The sequence below is a fragment of the Enhydra lutris genome, unplaced genomic scaffold, assembly GCF_002288905.1.
Source record: "Enhydra lutris kenyoni isolate GAN:26980312 unplaced genomic scaffold, ASM228890v2 scaffoldscaffold28, whole genome shotgun sequence".
NCBI classification, from domain to species: domain Eukaryota; kingdom Metazoa; phylum Chordata; class Mammalia; order Carnivora; family Mustelidae; genus Enhydra; species Enhydra lutris.
The window spans coordinates 1918691-1937164 of record NW_019154112.1 but is presented as its reverse complement, the minus strand read 5'-3'; the positions used below and the strand labels follow the sequence as shown (position 1 = coordinate 1937164).

Below are 18474 nucleotides of genomic sequence, written 5' to 3'. Positions count from 1 at the left end.
TCTTAATATACTGTTTTTAATGTACTCTTTTTAGGCACTGTTGGATCCTGTTAGGTAGGATCTTTGTGAGAATCTTGACATCCATATTCATCAGGGATGTGGGTCTGAAATTCTCCTTTTTGATGGGGTCTTTGCCTGGTTTGGGGATCAAGGCAATGCTGGGCTCACATAATGAGTCTGGAAGTTTTCCAGACTACTATGTTTTGAAACAGCTTCAGGAGAACAACTATTATTTCTTCTTTGAATGTGTGGTAGAATTACCCAGGGAATCCATCATGTCCTGGACTCTTCTTTTTTGGGAGGTTTTTGATCACTGCTTCAATCTTGTAACTGGTTATGGGTCTCTTCATGTTGTCAATTTCTTCCTGTTTCTGTCTTGGTAGTTCATAGGTTTCCAGGAAGGCATCCATTTCTTCCACATTGCTTACTTTATTGGCATGTGTTTGTTGATAATAATCTCTAATAATTGTTTCTATTTCCTGCTATTAGTTGTGATCTCTCTGCTGTCATTCACAATTTTATTCATTTGGGTCCTTTCTCTTTTCTTTTGGATAAGTCTGGCCAGTGGTTTATTGATCTTATTCATTCTTTCAAAGAAACCGCTTCTAGTTTTGTTGATCTGCTCTTGGCATTTCTGGTTTCTAATTCATTGATCCTTCCTCTAATCTTAATTAGTTCTCTTCTTGTGTGTGACTTAGGCTTCATTTGTTGTTTTTTCTTCAGTTCCTTAAGGTGTAAAGTTAGGTGGTGAATTTGGGATTTTTCTATTTTTTTGAGGCTGGGTTGGCTATGTATTTCCCCCTTAAGACTGCCTTTGCCATATCCCATAGGTTTATAATGATGTGTTTTCATTCTTATTGGTTTACATGAATTGTTTAAATTCTTCTTTGATTTCCTGGTTGACCCAAACATTCTTAAGCAGGATGATCTTTAGTTTCCAAGTGTTTGAATTTTTTCCCAACTTTTTCTTGTGGCTGACTTCCAGTTTCAAAGAAAGCATTGTGGTCTGAGAATATGCAGGAAATCTTCCCAGTCTTTTGGTATTGGCTGAGACCTGATTTGTGACCCAGTATGTGGTCTATTCTGGAGAAAGTTCTATGTGTGCTTGAGAAGAATGAGTATCCTGTTGTTTCAGGGGAATGTTCTGTATATATCTATCAGGTTCATCTGGTGCAGTGTGTCATTCAAGGCTCTTGTTTCTTCTTTGCTTTTCTTATTTTTTTATTTTTCTGAAATTTTTATTGTTTATTGTAACAGAAGAGAACGTTCTTTTTTTTTAATTTTTTTAATTTATTTTCAGCGTAACAGTATTCATTGTTTTTGCACCACACCCAATGCTCCATGCAATCTGTGCCCTCTCTAATACCCACCACCTGGTTCCCCCAACCTCCCACCACCCACCCCTTCAAAACCCTCAGATTGTTTTTCAGAGTCCATAGTCTCTCAGGGTTCACCTCCCCTTCCAATTTCCCTCAACTCCCTTCTCCTTTCTAACTCCCCTTGTCCTCTTCTTTGCTTTTCTGCTTAGATGATCTGTCTATTGCTGAGAGTCGAGTGTTGAGGTCTCCTACTATTACGGTGTTATTATCAATATTTTTTTTTAAATTTTTGGGTAACATTTGGCTTATGTAGTTGGATGCTCCCATGTTGGGGGTATAAATATTTACAATTGTTAGATCCTCTTGTTGGATGGACGCTTTAAGAATGATATAGTGTCCTTATGTATCTCTAACTACAGTCCTTAGCTTAAAATCTAATTTGTCTGATATGAGAATTGCTACCTCAGCTTTCTTTTGAGGTCCGATGGCATGAAAAATGGTTCTCAATCCCTTCACTTTTGGTCTACATTTAGCTTTAAGTTCAAAATGAGTCTCTGATAGAAAGCATATGGATGGGTCCTTTTTATCCAAACTTTTTATCCAACCCTGTGCCATTTTATGGGAGCATTTAGGGCGTTTGTGTTGAAAGTAATTATTGAAAGATGGGATTTTATTGTCATCATACTGCCTGTCTTTGTTTCTGTAGATTGTCTCTGTATATTTCTGTTCTATATCACTCTTGGGGTTTTTCTTAATATTTTCTGCAGGGCTGGCTTAGTGGTCACATATTCTTTCAGTTTCTGCCTGTCCTGGAAGCTCTTTGTCACTACATATGTTCTGAATGATAGCCATGCTGGATAAAGTATTCCTGGCTGCATGTTTGTGCCACCAAGACCATGAGTGATCCCAGTCTGGGTGGGCGAGGGTGGCAGCTGCGGAAGCTGCCCGCTCGAAGGCCAGCCCCCCAGGTCCACAGGCACATGTCTTCACAAGTGCCTGCCCTGGTCCAGCAATTTCCCCATAAGCTCCTGGATTCTGTTCAAGTGCTGTTATATTGGCCCTTCCTGTCCCACCACCACCCCTCTGCAAACTATCACTGGTCCCCAGGTTCAGGATCCTTTTGCACTGGGATATTGTTTTACTTTCCAGTGGATAGCTTCTGGTGGGCCCCTCCCCCTTCTGTTTATCCTCTGGTTTTGGTCTGCACAATCACGACTCCATCCTTTGTACCTCTCGACTGAAGATCCTCTGTCCCCATAGAGATCCAGACATGTAATCTTACATCTCAGGCTGATTTCATGGGTGTTCACACAGCTTGGTAGATATCCAGCTAAATTCAGGGCATCAGTTGAAATGGAGTCCCCTACTCCTCTGCCATTTTGCCCCCTCTATCAGTTGATGGCATTTTGACACGGATTGCATTAAATGTCTAGATCGCTCTAAGCAGCATAGACATATTAACAATATTTGTTCTTCCAATCCATGAGCATGAATGTCTTTTCATTTTTTTGTGTCTTCCTCAATTTTTTAAGTCTTTTTCTAACTTCCATTTTTCACACTTACATTTTATCAATATATTCTGCCTTTTTGGCTTCCATTCATTATATTTATTTTATTTCTGTGTGTATATAAGTTTTGCTTTTTTTACAGTTTTGGGATTTAGTGTCTTCTAACAAATAGACTAAAATACACCCAGAACAAGTGGCTCATCCTGTTTTGTCCATCTGGGAAATTACATTGTCTCTTCTTCCTCTTTCTTTTTTTTTTCTTTCTTTCTTTCTTTTTCTTTTCTTTTTGGTTTTGACCTCTTTGGATTTGTCTGGTGTGTATTTCACATGGATCATGGTTGATGTTTTTGATTTATTTCACTTGTTCATCCATTCTTCTCTGAACAAAATGACTAAAGGGGGAAATTCACAACAAAAGAAAGAACCAGAGTTAATGCTGTCATGGATCTAATCAATATGTATATAAGTAAAGTGTTGGAGATGGAATTCAGGATAATAAGTAAAAAGTTACTAGCTGGGCCTAAAAAAAAAAAAAATAAAAGACACTGTCTAGTGCAGAAATGAAATCCAATCAGGTCTAAATTTAAAATGCTTTAACTAAGATGCAGTCTAAACTGGATGTTTGAACAGCTAGGGTAAATAAGCCAGAAGAGAGAGTAAGTGACATAGAGGACAAGTTGATGGAAAGGAAAGAAGTTGGGGAAAAGAGAGAAGAACAACTAAAGGACTTTGAGAAATGGGGAGACTTTGAGAAATCAGCAATGCCATCAAATGAAACAATATTAGAATTTTGGGGGTCTCTGAGAGAGAAGAAAGAGAAAGAGAGGGCCAGAAGTTATATTTAAGCAAATCATAGCTGAGAACTTCCCTAATCTGGGGAAGGAAATGGGTATTCAAGTCCAAGAGGTAGAGAGGACCCTTCCAAAATCAATAAGAATAGATCCACACCCCAACATGTAATAGTGAAGCTTACAAATTTCAGAGATGAAAGCAAAATCCTGAAAGCAGCTCAAGACAAAAGATTCTTAACCTTTAGACACATTAGGTAGAAACATTAGGCTGGCAACAGACCTACCTTAATGCAACAGAATACACGTTCTTCTCAAGTGCACATGGAACATTCTCCAAACAGATCATATCCTGGGTCACAAATTAAGTGTCAAGCAATACCAAAAGACTGGGATAATTTCCTGCATATTTTCAGACAACAGTGTTTTGATCTTGAGTTCAATCACAAGAGGAAATTTGGAAGGAAATCAAACACTTGGAGGTTAAAGAGCATCCTACTAAAGAATGAAGGGTCAATGAGGAAATTAAAGAACTTGAAAAGTTCATGAAAACACACTGTTCAAATCTTTGGGATACAGCAAAAGCAGTCTTAAGAGGGAGCTATATTTCTATACAAGCCTCTCTCAGAAATTAGAAAAATCTCAAATACACAAGCTAACCTTACACCTAAAAGAACTGGAGAAGGAACAGCAAATATAGCTTAAACCAAGCTATATTTGTAGGAGAAGAGAAACAGGAGAAGAGACATAAAAAAGACTAGAGCAGAAATCAGTGAAATAGAAACCAGATGAATAGTAGAACAGATCAATGAAAGTAGAAGCTGGTTCACTGAAAGAATTATTAAGATTGATAATCTCCCAGCCAGATTAAAAAAAAAAAAAAGAAAAAAAAAAAGGACCCATGGGCACCTGGGTGGCTTAGTCAGTTAAGCAACTGCCTTCAACTCAGGTCATGATCCCAGGGTCTTGGGATCAAGTTCCACATCAGGCTCCCTGCTTTGCAGGGAGTCTGCTTCTTCCTCTCCCCTCCCCCCACTTGTTCTCTCTCTCGCTCACTCAGCCTCTCTCTCTCTCCCAGAAATGAATAAATAAAGCCCAAAAACTTTGTTTAAAAGAAAAGAGAAAGGACTCAAATTAAGAAAACCATGAGAAAGATGAGAGATCAAAACCAACACTGAGAAAATTCACAAATCAATCAATATGGTAGATACATAAATGAAAGAAAAGACAAGAACCATATGATCCTTTCAATTGATGCAGAAAAAGTATTTGACAAAATACAGCATTTCTTCTTCATTAAAACTCTTCAAAGTGTAGGGATAGAGGGAACATACATCAGTATCATAAAAGTCATCTATGAAAAGCCCACAGCAAATGTCATTCTCAATGGGAAGAAACTGAGAGTTTTTCCCTTAAGGTCAGGAACATGACAGGGATTCCCAGTCAACTACTATTGTTCAACATAGTACTAGAAGTCCTAGCCTCAGCAATCAGACAACAAAAATAAATAAAAAGCATTCACATTGGCAAAGAAGAAGTCAAACTTTCTCTCTTCCCAGATGACATGGTACTTTATGTGGAAAACCCAAAGAACTCCACCCCAAAATTGCTAGAACTCATACAACAATTCAGCAACATGACAGGATACAAAATCAATACACAGAAATCATTTGCATTTCTATACATTAATAATGTGACTGAAGAAAGAGAACCACACAACATACACAAAGATAAACTCAAAATGGATGAAAGACCCAAATGTGAAGCAGGAATCCATGGAAATTTCTGAGAAAGGCAGTAACCACTTCAACCTTGGCCAGAGCAAAGTCTTTCAAGACATGTCTCTAAAGGCAAGAGAAACAAAAGCAAAAGTGAACTATTGGGACTTAAGGTTAAAAGTTTCTGCACAGCAAAGGAAACAGTCAACAAAACTAAAAGCCAACCCACAGAATGGGAAAAGATATTTGCAAATTGCATATCAGAGAAAGGGCTGGTAGCCAAGATCTATAAAGAACTTCTCAAACTCAAGACCAGAAAAACAAGTAATCCAGTCAAGAAATGGGAAGAAAACATAAACAGACACTTCTCCAAGGAAGACATACAAATGGCCAGCATACACATGAAAGAATGCTCTACATCACTTGACATCATGGAAAAACAAATCAAAACCACAATGAGATACCTCCTTACACCAATTAGAATGGCAAAAAGCAGCAAGACAAGAAACAAGAGGATGTGGAGAAAGGGGAACCCTCTTACAGTGTTGGTGGGAATGTAAACTGGTACAGCCACTCTGGAAAACAGTATGGAGGTTCCTCAAGAATTTGAAAATAGAGCTACCCTACCACCCAGCAATTGCACTACTGGGTATTTACCCCCAAGATACTTATGTAGTGAAAAGAAGAAGAACATGAACCCCAGTGTTCATAGCAGCCATATCCACAATAGCAAAATTCTGGATGGAGCTGAGAAATCCATCAACAGATGAATGGATAAAGAAGATGTGGTTCATATATACAATGGAGTATTACTCAGCCATCAGAATGTATGAATACCTACCATTGACATCAATGTGGATGGAACCAGATGGTATTACACTGAGCAAAATAAGTCAGTCAGATAAAGACAAGTATCATATGGATTCACTCAAAGAGAGGGAAGAAATCAGAGAGGGACACAAACCATGAGAGACTCTGGACTCTGGGACACAGACTGAAGGTTGTGGAAGGGGAGGTTGGTGGGGGTATGGGGTTACTGGATGATGGGCATTAAAGAAGACACACGATGTGATGAGCACTGGGTGTATATGCAACTGATGAATCATTGAACACTGCATCTGAAACTAATGATGTACTATACATCGGCTAATTGAATTTAAATTTTAACAAAATGCTTTCCCTGTGTTCAAAGATTTTTTTTACCATTGTCTCATCATTTTCATTATTTTTATGTTTTTTATTATATGGAGGGGAATATTTTTGTTTTTTATATTTCCACTTTTTATAGATATTTATATATTTATATATATTTCCCATTTTTTCATTCTCTTAGACTGCTTTGTTGAATCACTAGATGTTTAGTATCATGTTGTTTAGACTCTACATGTTTGTGTGTTTTCCAGTTTTTTTATTGTGGTTGATTTCTAGTTACATACAATTGGGGTCAAAAAAAGTTGCATGGCATGCTTTCAATCTTTTTAAATTTATTGAGGCTTGCTTTATGCCCTAACATGTGATATACTCTAGATGTTCCACATACACTTGAAGAGAATGTGTAGTCTGTTGTTTTGGGATGGAATGGTCTGTATACATTGTCCACATGGTCTCATTTCTCATTCAAAGACATGATTTCTTTATTGATTTTCTGCATTGATGATCTATCCATTGATGTACTTTGGGGTTAAAGCCCCCTACTCTTGTTGTGCCATATCATCTTGTCTCCTTATGTTCATTAATATTTGCTTTCTGTATTTAGATGCTTCAGTGTGGGGTGCATAGATATCTAGACTTGTTATATCTCTTGTTGCATTCACCCTTTTGCATTATGTAATGTCTTTCTCTATCTCTTGTTACAAACCTTGTTTTAAAATCCATTTTTTCTGATATAAGCATTTCTTCTCTGGGTTGTTTTCATTTTGTTTTGATTTTGTTTGTTTTGTTATTTTTTTGCTTCCAAACGCATGCATCTACGTTTTCCATACCTTAGCTTTTACTCTGCATGTATCTCTACATCTGAGACGATCTCTTCTGGGCACCATATAGATAGGTCTTGCTTATTTATCCATTTTCTACCTTGTCACTTGATTGGAACATTTAGGCCCTTTACATTTAACATAATTATTGACACATATGTCCTTACTGAAATTTTGTTATTTGTTGTCTGGTTGTTTGTAGTTCTCTGTTCCTGTCTCCTTATCTTCCTCTCTTTCTTTGTGATTGACGAGTTTCTGTAGTGTTGTTTGGCTTTCTCTTTTTTTAATTTAGTGTATCCACTACAGGTTTTAGGTTTGCAGTTACCCTGAAGTTCTTATATAATATCCTGCATTATAGCAGTGTATATTAATTGGACAGTCACTTGAGTCTAAACACATTCTTTACACATCCCTGGGTGGCTCAGTTAGTTAAGCGTCCGTCTTCAGCTCAGGTGTTATCCCAGGATCCTGGGATCGAGCCCTACATCCAGCTCCCTGCTCAGCGGCCTGCTTCTCTCTCTCCCTCTGCCTGCTCCTCCCACTTCTTGTGCTCTCTCTCTTTCTCTCTCCCTGTCAAATAAATAAATAAATAATTTTTTAAAAATAAACACATTCATTTTAAAAAAAACTTCTCTTTCTTTTTCTTTATCTCTTCCATATTTTATATACAAGCTATCATATTTACATATTTTTTTGCATTTTACATATTTTTACTCATAACTTACTTATGCAATTTCTGGCCACTCATTTTCCATTTCAAAGATTTTATTTATTTATTTGAAAGACAGAAATCACAAGTAGGCAGAGAGGCAGGCAGAGAGAGAGGAGGAAGCAGACTCCCTGCCGAGCAGAGAGCCCAATGCGGGGCTCGATCCCAGAACCCTGGGACCATGACCTGAGCCAAAGGCAGAGGCTTTAACCCACTGAGTTACCCAGGCACCCCTCATTTTCCATTTTAAAAAGTCAGTTTGACATTTATTGTTAAGGCTGGTTTGGTGGTGATAAACTCCTTTAGCTTACGTTTCTCTAGGAAGATGTTGATCTCTCCTTCAAATCTGAACAATAGTCTTGTCAAGTACATTCTTCTTGGTTGTACTTCTTTTTCCTTTCAGCACTTTGCATATAACATGCCACTCATTCTGGCTTACAGAGAGTTTCATTTATTTTGACACTGTTAAGATGAAGGGTTCACTGGGTTATCTTCTACTGCAGGGTAAAGTTTTTTTGCTTGTCTGCTACCTGGAAAGATGTGGAATATGAGAGCACACATACACACACAAACACGCACACGCGATAGTATTCTTTTGGCCTTTCAAAATTTTCCTTCTTCCTCTAACCAGCATTACTCTAGCTGGTGGGCTGAGTTTTGCCCTGGCAGTCTGCTATGAGACGTCAAAGGATACAGCGGGAATGTTCACCATCCTCTGAGCCCACACATCTGCCCCTCTGGTGAGCACAGCCCCTCCCAATAGATTGTCATCCCATAACTGAAGTATCAAAACAAAAGTGCCTCTGAGAATTCCTTAAGGAACTCCCAAGAGTTGGAGCATGCTGATGTCCACTCAGAGGTCAGCTGCACAGTGCATGTGACAGTGGGCCCTGTCCCAGCATCCTCTGAGTAGGCGATCCACTCTAATTCTAATGTCTGAGATTCCAAGGAAAATGAGGAGGTATCACTCCCACCAAAGCCCTGAGCTATATAAAGGCAAAGGACTCACACATAAGGAAAAAGACAGTCTTATAGACACTTGGAGAAATTTTATTATACTCATTAATTAACAAAGAGTAAATAAGAAATAAAAGAAAAGCAAGAGCAGAGTAGGCTCCCCCGGAAGTGCTGCTGTGTAAGCGACGGGGGCGTGTCTCCAGGCAGGTCCCGGTGCAGTTACCCTAGAAACGCGGGAAATCTGGCGCAGATGCGGTTACAACCCGCACAGTTCTATCTTTTTCCTAGCAAGCTGTCAGCCTGTCAGTGCCCTCTGGCGTGACACCTTAGAAGTAGTTGAGGCCACCGCGGCTCAGCGGGAAACTCCGATATTTAATGGCACTGGTTTGGGGGATGGCCAAGGTCAGGCGGTGCAGTCTCGGGGCTGTATACCTGTCCCAGCATCACGGCCGTCACTGCAGTCGGATGCGGTGTCTCAGGACACCAGACAGACCAAGGAGGTTCAGCCTGCCAAGGAGCAGCCACCTGAATTCGCTCCACAGTCAAGCCCCGACCTCCCCACCGAGGGAACTGCGTCACCGCCCCGGGCGCGGCAGAGCCGGCGGGGACCCCGGACTCTCTAAAGACTTCGGACTCGGATTCGAACTTGGACCCTGAAACAGATTCAGATAGTTCAAGCGCCTCCTCATTCTCATCATCTTCCTCCACTGCTGTCAGCTGGAGAAGATGATTGACAAACTGAGAGGGAAAATAAAAATTTTCCTCTTAAAACTGAAGATGAGTTACTCTTAATGAACTACCTTCTCTTGAAAAACTCGTTATTATTCTGCCCGAATATACTGATGTAAAGCCCCTTGGGATGGTTTCAAGTATTATTGAGCAATTAGTAATAATTCCATCTATGATTAACCTACCTCCAGTTAATGGGACTGTAATTTTTTTTTCTTTTGAGAGTGTAATTTTTAAAAGCAATCGACAGGCAGTAGGAAAGATATTTGAGATATTTGAACCTGTTGCACATCCATTTATGTGTCACAGTTTAATTCTTCAGAGCACATTGAGAGTAAAGGTATGAAAATAAAGGACACTATGTATTTTGGTCCGTCAGTGAAAGACTTCACTCAGTACATAGTCACAGAAATGCCCAGAGTGTCTCAATCGCATTCCTCAGTCCCTGAGATGTCAGTGAATCATTTGCAGAGAGCAAGTGTGACCTGGAAGAATGTACTCATTCTCTCAGTCCCATGTAGGTCAGGCCCATCCAAGGTCAAGGTTGAAATGGGCAAATCCTAGGGGAAGGGAAGTGAGTGCCATGTTATGGGAAAAGGCCTGGAGAACTGGCACTTTGGCCTTCACCTTGAAAGCATCAAGGGAGAGAGGCCTGGGGCAGAAAAAGCAAGGGAGACCCTGACCAACCCTGAAAGCCTGATTGGAATCAGCCTCTGTCAGAGTCTCTGTCTGAGAAACTTATCTGCAAAGGCTGGACTGTATGCTGAAACCATGAGGCCAGGATCCTGCTCTCTGTTGACCTTCACCAAATAATCAGACCCACCGTTCACCAGGTGCCATTTCACTCCGAACGTTATGTACTTTATTTCAATAAATAATTTACTCTAATCCTCAGAGGAGAGTCTTTCCTCATTTTAAATTTGAGAGACAGAAGCTCAACAATAGGAGAACACCTGTCAAGGGTCATTTGGTTGTGTGGCCAAATCCTACAGGAGCCAGGTGCACCCCAAGCTCAGCTGAGCTCTAAACAGAGGGCACCAGCAATAGGAGTGCTCCAGAGATCAGATAGGCAGGAGGGGAGACAGAAATCATATTAGAACTTCTACTATTAAAAAGGGAACTATCTTAACATGTTGCTTGAATTTCTTTTTATAATCTGTATAATGTCTGTACCTATTTATTAGCTGCACATTGAAAATATATTCTGAAAGGAGTAGATGATCCAAAGAGTTCATTGCTCTGCTTGTGTTTCTCCAGGGTTCCCAGCACCATTTCTTTTTTTTTTTTTTAAGATTTTATTTATTTATTTGTCAGAGAGGGAGAGAGAGAGAGAGACAGAGCGAGCACAGGCAGACAGAGTGGCAGGCAGAGGCAGAGGGAGAAGCAGGCTTCCTGCCAAGCAAGGAGCCCGATGTGTGACTCGATCCCAGGACGCTGAGATCATGACCTGAGCCTAAGGCAGCCGCTTAACCAACTGAGCCACCCAGGCGTCCCCCCAGGACCATTTCTTAAAGGGACTATCCTTTTCATTGGGTGTTCTTGGCTTCTTACCTATTATTGGTTGACCACATTTGTTGGGATTTAATTCTGGGCTCTCTATTCTGTTTTATTGGTGCATATGTTGCTTTTTGTGCCATTACCACGTTGTATTCTGTTACTATGCCTTTGGAGTATGGTTTGAAATAAAGAAATGTGCTATCTCCAGCTTTGCTCTCTTTTTGCAGGATTGTTTTGGCTATTTGGAGTCTCCTATGCTTCCACACAAATTTCAGAATGATTTCTTCTATTTCTGTAAGGAACGCCTTTGGTATTTTGATTGAGATCACATTGACTCTGTAATGGCTTTGTGTAATATGGTCATTTCAACAGTATTAATTCTTCAAATCATAAACATGGGATGTGTTTCCATTTGTTTGTGTCTTCAACTTCTTTCAGGAAAGTCTTGTAGTTTTCATTGTATAGGTTCTTCACTTCCCTGGTTTCTTATATTCCTATTTTGTTGCTTTTGATGCTATTTTCCTTTTCTGATGCTTCAGAGTTAGTGTAAAAGGATGCCACTGATTTTTGTAAGTCAATTTGTAATGTCACTTTATTGAATCATTGATTACTTTCAACAGATTTTTTTATTAACTCTGCAGATTTTTCTGCATGTAAGATGATATTTGCAAAGAGTGACATTTTCATTTCTTCCTTCCTGGTGTGGAAGGCTGTTATTTCTTTCTCTTGCCTAATTGCTCTAGCTAGGACTTCTGCTACTATATTGAATAGAGGTGGGGAGAGTGTCCTTCCTTGTTATGTTCCTGTTCTTAGAGGAAATGCTTTCAATTCTTCTTCATTGAGTGGGATGTTTGCTGTGGGGTTCCTGTAGGTGGCCTTTATTATGTAGAGGTATGCTCCTCCTATACCCAATCTGTTAAGAGTTTTTGTCATAAAGGAATGGTATATTTTGTCTAATTTCTCTGGGCAACTTTTGAGATGATCATGTGATTTTTATCTTTCATTTTCTTGATGTACTAAATTACACTTATTGATCTTTGTAGGTTCAACTACCCTTGCATCCCACAGATAAATCCCGTTTAGCCATGGTGTCTAATTTGTTTAATGTGTGAACTCAGTTTGATAATGTTTTGCTGAGAATTTTTCCATCTGTATTCATCAAGGATACTGGTTTATTGCTTTTTTGTTGTGGTGGTATCCTTTTCCGGTTTGCTATCAAAATAATACTGCCTTTGTAGAATGAATTTGAAATTGTTGCCTCTTCCTTAACATTCTGGAAGAGTTTGAGGAGTATTGATATTAGTTTTCCACTGCATGCTCATTAGAATTCACTAGTGAAGCCATTTGACCACAAGGTATTCTTTTGGGAGTTTTTTGATTGCTTACTCCATCTCTTGAGTTACAAGTTTTAGGTGTTAGGCCCCCCTTGAGCTTCACTGGACCCAACCCTTGTGCAGAATTCAGGGACCACTGGGACAAACCCCTGGCTTTTCCTCATTCTTTGGTGCCCTCATTCAGGTTAGAAAGAGGCTCTGTGGGCAGAGTAGAGTCTCTCCTGACCCAGGGGAAGGGAGAAAAGGAACAGTGATGGGGCAGGGCCAAGAAGAGGGAGGCTGATGAGGCTCCTCACTGCAGATACTGACTTTGGAATGCGTCCTCCACAGCAGGATCACACAGCAAGCCATAGGGGTCGCTCAGCATGTGGAAGCATTCCAGGCCCAGTGTTTCCATGTGCAACAACTCCTCCAGCCCCAACCCCGACCCCAGCCAGGTTGCTGACCCCTCAAAGCCAGGCACTCCAGCCAGAGCTGCCACAATCTCCTTACAATAACCTGGGGAGGACTCTCCTGGGAGGATGATGTTGGGCCCTGAGCCATGGCAGGAGCAGAGGGTCAAGTTCTGGTGGTTGAGGGCGTAGGGGTCCTGTAGGCCACTAATTGGCCCTTGTCCCCAAAAAATAAAGGCTCCTCAGAAAAGCTGGGGAATCCAACATCAGGCTGGTTGATGGGCTTCCATGCTAAACCGTTCTTGCTGCTGAGACAGAGTGTGTGCGTGCTAGGGGACAAACAAGTCCTAGCAGCAGTCATCAAAGAGCACGCTGTGAGGAAACAGGTTTCCCAGGCTGAAGTCCCTCACTGGCTGATGGTAAAATTTTTGCTCATGCCCATTGAGTATGAGCATATATGTGGGTATAGTGTCCCACAGTGTGGTGGGCTGCCCAGGGGCTGCCCACCTGAAGGTTACTTTGGGCAGGCCTGAGAGGACATCGCTGGATGCTATAGAGGCTTTGGGGTAGGTGGCTGGGTGGGCAGAACCAAATTTGGGGGGCTGCATGTGTATGGAGGCAGCCTCTGGTCAGTGGACAATTTGCTGGTATCCAGGAGGACACCTTGAGTGATGCAGGACAAGGCGCAAGACATTGTTGTCAAAAACTTTTTAGGCAGCTGCTCTTGAGTGTCAGCTGGGCCTTGGGGCAAGCTCAGGAGGCTCAGGGGCACATGGTGTTGGCGGGAAGGGATTCCAGGGGAAGAAGCTGGGTAAGGGGGGTACCCAGCACAGGAGAGGAAGCAGAGGGGCAGGAATTGGAGGATGAGAGAGCCAGAGCGAAGGGTGGCCCAGGGAGGCGGCTAACAGTGAGGGGTGGCTATCAGAGCCTAGAACATGGGGATGGGGACTGCGCCAGGAAGCCTAGGGGTTGGGATTGCTCAGGGAAGACCACTGGATGGGTAGCTGAGCAGGGAGTAAAGTCCTGCCTCATCATAGCCCAAACTTGGTCCAGGCACTGTCTCCCACTGATCCTGAGGTGGATCATGCTGTGTCTTAATTTGGAGGTACTGATGCCCTCACTCAGGCTGGGGTAGGCTGTCTCCTCAGGGCCCTGGGGGGTGGGAAGTGCCAGGGAAAGTGCAGGTTGGTGAGATCAGGTAGGGAGCTTCCTGTGTTCATGGCTGGTGGAAAGGCAGGCACATTGGCAGGCTGGTCAGGGAGCACATGGTGTTCTGATTAACATCAGATAAGAGTTAATTGCAGGGAGTTCACAGGACTAAGATAGGAAGAACATAAGGACAGCTTCCAAGCATGGCATGGCTTCAACAAATCTTTGTCCTCTAACAAGGTCTCTTCAATAACAGGGACTTTGGAGTCCACTTTACCATTCAGAAAACCTCAATGGTGGCTGAGCAGGATGCTAGGAGGAGTGGGGCCTGGATAAATGTCCTGAGGGCTGGGGTTCCTCACACTGGTGTGAAGGCAGAGCCAGTACTTGTCCTGTTCAGTCAGATGGTAGCAGAAAGACCTGCCCCTTCTCTGCAGGGACATTGTCCCAGGGCACATCCTCCACCAGCTGGGCTCTGGGGGAAGAGACAAATAGGCAGGACCACAGGGAGAGCTGTCTTTCTGGTAGGGATAGCGGTGGAGTGGGGACGCCATTTTTCTGGAATCTCACTGTAACTGTTCCAAAGCTCCTGGTGCCTAGGGCTCCACAATGAATACAGAGGCAAGTTGAGGTGGCTCTTGGAACTCAGCCAGGTCAGAGCTCATCTGGTTATCAGTGGGCAGAGAACGGCCATAAGGAGAGCTCCTTGTGTATGCCAGTCACAATGTGGGGGCCTATAGGCCCCATGTGTTCCTCAACCCCAGGCTCTCTGGTGTCTGTGCCTCCCCTACAAGCCTGTCTTCCTGCCCTTCAGCCTCCACCTGTGCCTCTCAGATGACTAGACTGGTCTGTGCAGGTTGTCTACATCTTCCTAAGTCAGTCTTGGTCAGTTGTGTGTTCCTAGGAATGTACCCATTTCCTTTAGATATATAATTTGTTGGTATGCAATTATTCATAGTCTTTCATGATTCTACATATTCCTGTCCTATCCATTGTAATAACCCTCTTTTATTTCTTCTTTTTTTATTATATTAGTCACCATACATTACTATGTCTCTTTTTTTCTTAGATCAGCTAACTTTTTGCCAGTTTGTGTTCATCTTCTAGAACCAGCTTTTAGTTTCATTGATCCTTTCTATTGTTTTTCTAGCTTCTGTTTCATTTACTTCTGCTCTGATTTTTATTATTTCTTTCCTTTTGTTAACTTTGGGCTTAATTTGTTCCTCCTTTTCTAGTTCACTGAAGTATAAAGGTAGATTATTTGACATCTTTCTAATTTTTTGTTGCCCTAAACTTCTTCTCAGAACTGCTTTTACTGCAACCCACAAAATTTGATATATTGTATTTTCATTTTCACTTGTTTGAGACCATTATTTCATTTCCCTTTTGATTTCCTCTTTGACCTATTGATTGTGTTACCAAACTCGGACTAGTTGAGCACACAATGCCCAGTAAGCCAATGTCTGAGACATGGGTTTTGAGGCAAAGAAAGCTTCCTTATCACATGGGAAGCCCAGTGAGAAGGGTGGCTATCATTCCCAAAGCTGCATTGCCCTCTGGAGGAAAAGGGACAGCCACTACTTGTTTGGGGAAGGAGGTAAATGTATGAGAGGAGGATGAGATGTTTCTGGAAACCTTGAGAGGGTGGGCCTTCAAACAATCTGGAGCTCTATATTGTTCCGGAAAATAAGACATCCCATTCAGGACCTGGAATGATGAGGTATGTCAGATAATTTTGAAACAAATGTTTCTTTCCACTCCCCATTAGGTTTCTATAATCAGTGGGTAAACAGGGAGTAGGGGTAAAAAGCAAAGTAAGTGATTAATCACGCATGAGGTTAAGAGATGCAAAAACGTCCTCAGTAGGGAATAAAACGTGACGTGCAGCTAAGGTAATAATGCAACTAATACAATATAGTTCTGCATATGCTTTCAAGACTAGTCCAAGAACCAGGTGTCTGGCCTCAGTTGTTTAAAATTAGAATTAGAATCTTGCTGATTCTGCATCTGGATGATAAATCCATTGTGGACCGTCAGGTATTGAGGTCCCTGCTATTATTGGATTATTGTCTATCTCTTCCTTAAGATCTGTATTTGTTTAATGTATTTCAATACTCAGGTATTGAGGGCACATGTATTTACAACTGTTATATCTTCTTTTGGGCTTGAAGTCTATCTTGTCTGATATGCACATGGCTACACCTTCTTTCTTTTTGGTACCATTTGCTTGGGTTATCCACATCTGTTCCTTCACTATAAACCTATGTTTGTCCTTACAGCTAAAATGACCCTTCTGAAAGCATCACATACTTGGGTCTATGTTTTTAATTTATCAAGGCACTCTCTGTCATTTGATTGGTAAATTCAACCCACTTACGTTTAAGTGATTATTGATACGTAAGGACTTACTATTGTCATTTTATCTTTTCTTTTCTTTTCTGGTTGTTTTGTATCTTTATTATTTCTTCTTCTTTGTGTTTCTGTCTACTTTTATCACTTGCTGGTTTTCCATGATGATTCCCTCAGTTTGCCCTTTTTTAAGGTTCTCTCTGCTCTAGATATTGTTTTGTCTTACCATGAGGTTTGTATAAAATGTCTCATAGATTAAATGGTGCTTTTCCTGCTGTTGGCAACTTTTCTTCATTTGCCTACATGGCTGTTCTCATTTTCCTCCTCCCCTTTTACATTTTTGCTGTCACAAACTCTTTTCCTGGCATGGGTTTGTTACCAACTGTAGTAGCTCTAGTTATTTTTAATAACTTTAACCATTGCTGTTATCATTAAGTGTTTAATGCCCTATTCTAAAATAAGGTTACAGTTTCTGACTCTGCCAGCTTACTCAGAGTCTCTGTACCTTCATCTTTTCATTACAGTATTAAAGTTCCGCTCAATATGTCTTGGAGGCAGGACTAGTGGTGGGTAATTCCCTCAAGTGTTCTTTGTCTGGGAAAGTCTTTATTTCTCCTTCATGTCTGAAAGATAAATCCTGGATACAGATTTCTTGTCTTGCAATATTTATTTGTCAATGCTATGAGTATGTCATTCCACTCTCTCCTGGTCTGCAGAGTTTCTGCTGAGAAATCTGCTGATAATCTCTCCTATGGGAGCTCATTTTTATGTTACTTTCTTTTATACTTTCAAGATTCCTTCTTTATCTTTGACATTTGACAGTGTCATCAGAAAGTGTGTTGGAGATGGTATTTTTGTACTGAGATAATAAGATTATATATTAACTTCACAGACTTCTATGTCCACTTCTTTCCCCAGGATTGGGAAGTTCTCAGTCAATACTTTTGTAATAACAACTCAGCCCCTCTTCTCCTTCTCTTCTCCTTTTGGTATACCCACTATTCTTAACTGGCTCTCCTAATGGAGACTGGTAGCTCTTGCAGGATTTCTTCATTTTTTAAGCTTGTTTTTCTTTTAAGTAATCTCTACATGCAGCATAGGGCTCCAGGTCACAATCCAAAGATCAAGAGTCGGATGTTCCACTAACTGAAGCAGCCAGGCACCCCAGGGTTTCTTCATGTTGAAAAAAAACAATAAACCTTAGTTCTCTTCACTTCCACCTGAATCATCTCTAGATTCCACCTTTCAGATCATGTATTCTCCCTTCCACCTGATCTGCTCTATTTCCAATGTTTCTAATGCATTCTTCATCTCATTTACTGAGTTCAGCTCCAGAATTTCTGTTTGTTGCTTTTTTAGAAATTCGGTCTCTTGGGTAAAGTACTCCTTCTATCCATTTATTTTATTACTGAGTTCATTGAATTGCCTGATTTTCTTGTATCTTGTTGAATTCTGTTCTGACAGTTATTTTGAATTCTCTATTACTTAGATCACAATCTTCTGTAAATGTAGGGTTGGTGGCTGGAGAACTGTCATTTTCTTTTAGCAAAACCATACTACCATGATTTTTCATGCTCTTTAAAGAGATTTTCCTTAATCGAATACTTTGAAGTAGCCAACACCTTTTGTAGGTAAAAATTTGTTAACTTTGATTCTAACAGTTCATGGGTGGGAGATTAGAGGCCTTCTTTAGTATTACAGCAAGTGGCAGAAGAGAACAAGTTTCTGGTTTCTCTTACCAGAGTAGCCCTGGTAGCTGTATAGACCAGGCTTAAAGAAAAAAAAAAAAAGTAGGAGGCTAGCACTCTGGAAGGGCCAGTATGTACTAAGCCCTTGGGCTTTGGGTGTGCCCCACACTCCAGGAGGAGGATCATCAAGTTCAGGAGTCCCAGGGACCTGGGAGTTCTCTTGCTGAACTCTCAGGACAGACAGTGCATAAAGTGTTTCTTCTCTGCCTCCCTCCCTTGCCTTTTCCTTCCCCCAACTGTCCCCTCCTAGTCACAGATACCCTACCTCAGAGGACCCTGCGCTGTGGCTTCATAACTAGGGGGT

At 41.1% G+C, this 18474-nt stretch overlaps 2 pseudogenes; one reads left to right on the top strand and one right to left on the bottom strand.

Annotated features, from left to right (window-relative positions):
* Nucleotides 1-10265, top strand: part of LOC111152425 — a 37955-nt pseudogene extending 27690 nt beyond the window's left edge.
* Nucleotides 10266-12824: 2559 nt separating this feature from the next.
* LOC111152424 lies at nt 12825-14789 on the bottom strand (annotated as a pseudogene).
* Between the last annotated feature and the right edge of the window lie 3685 nt (nt 14790-18474).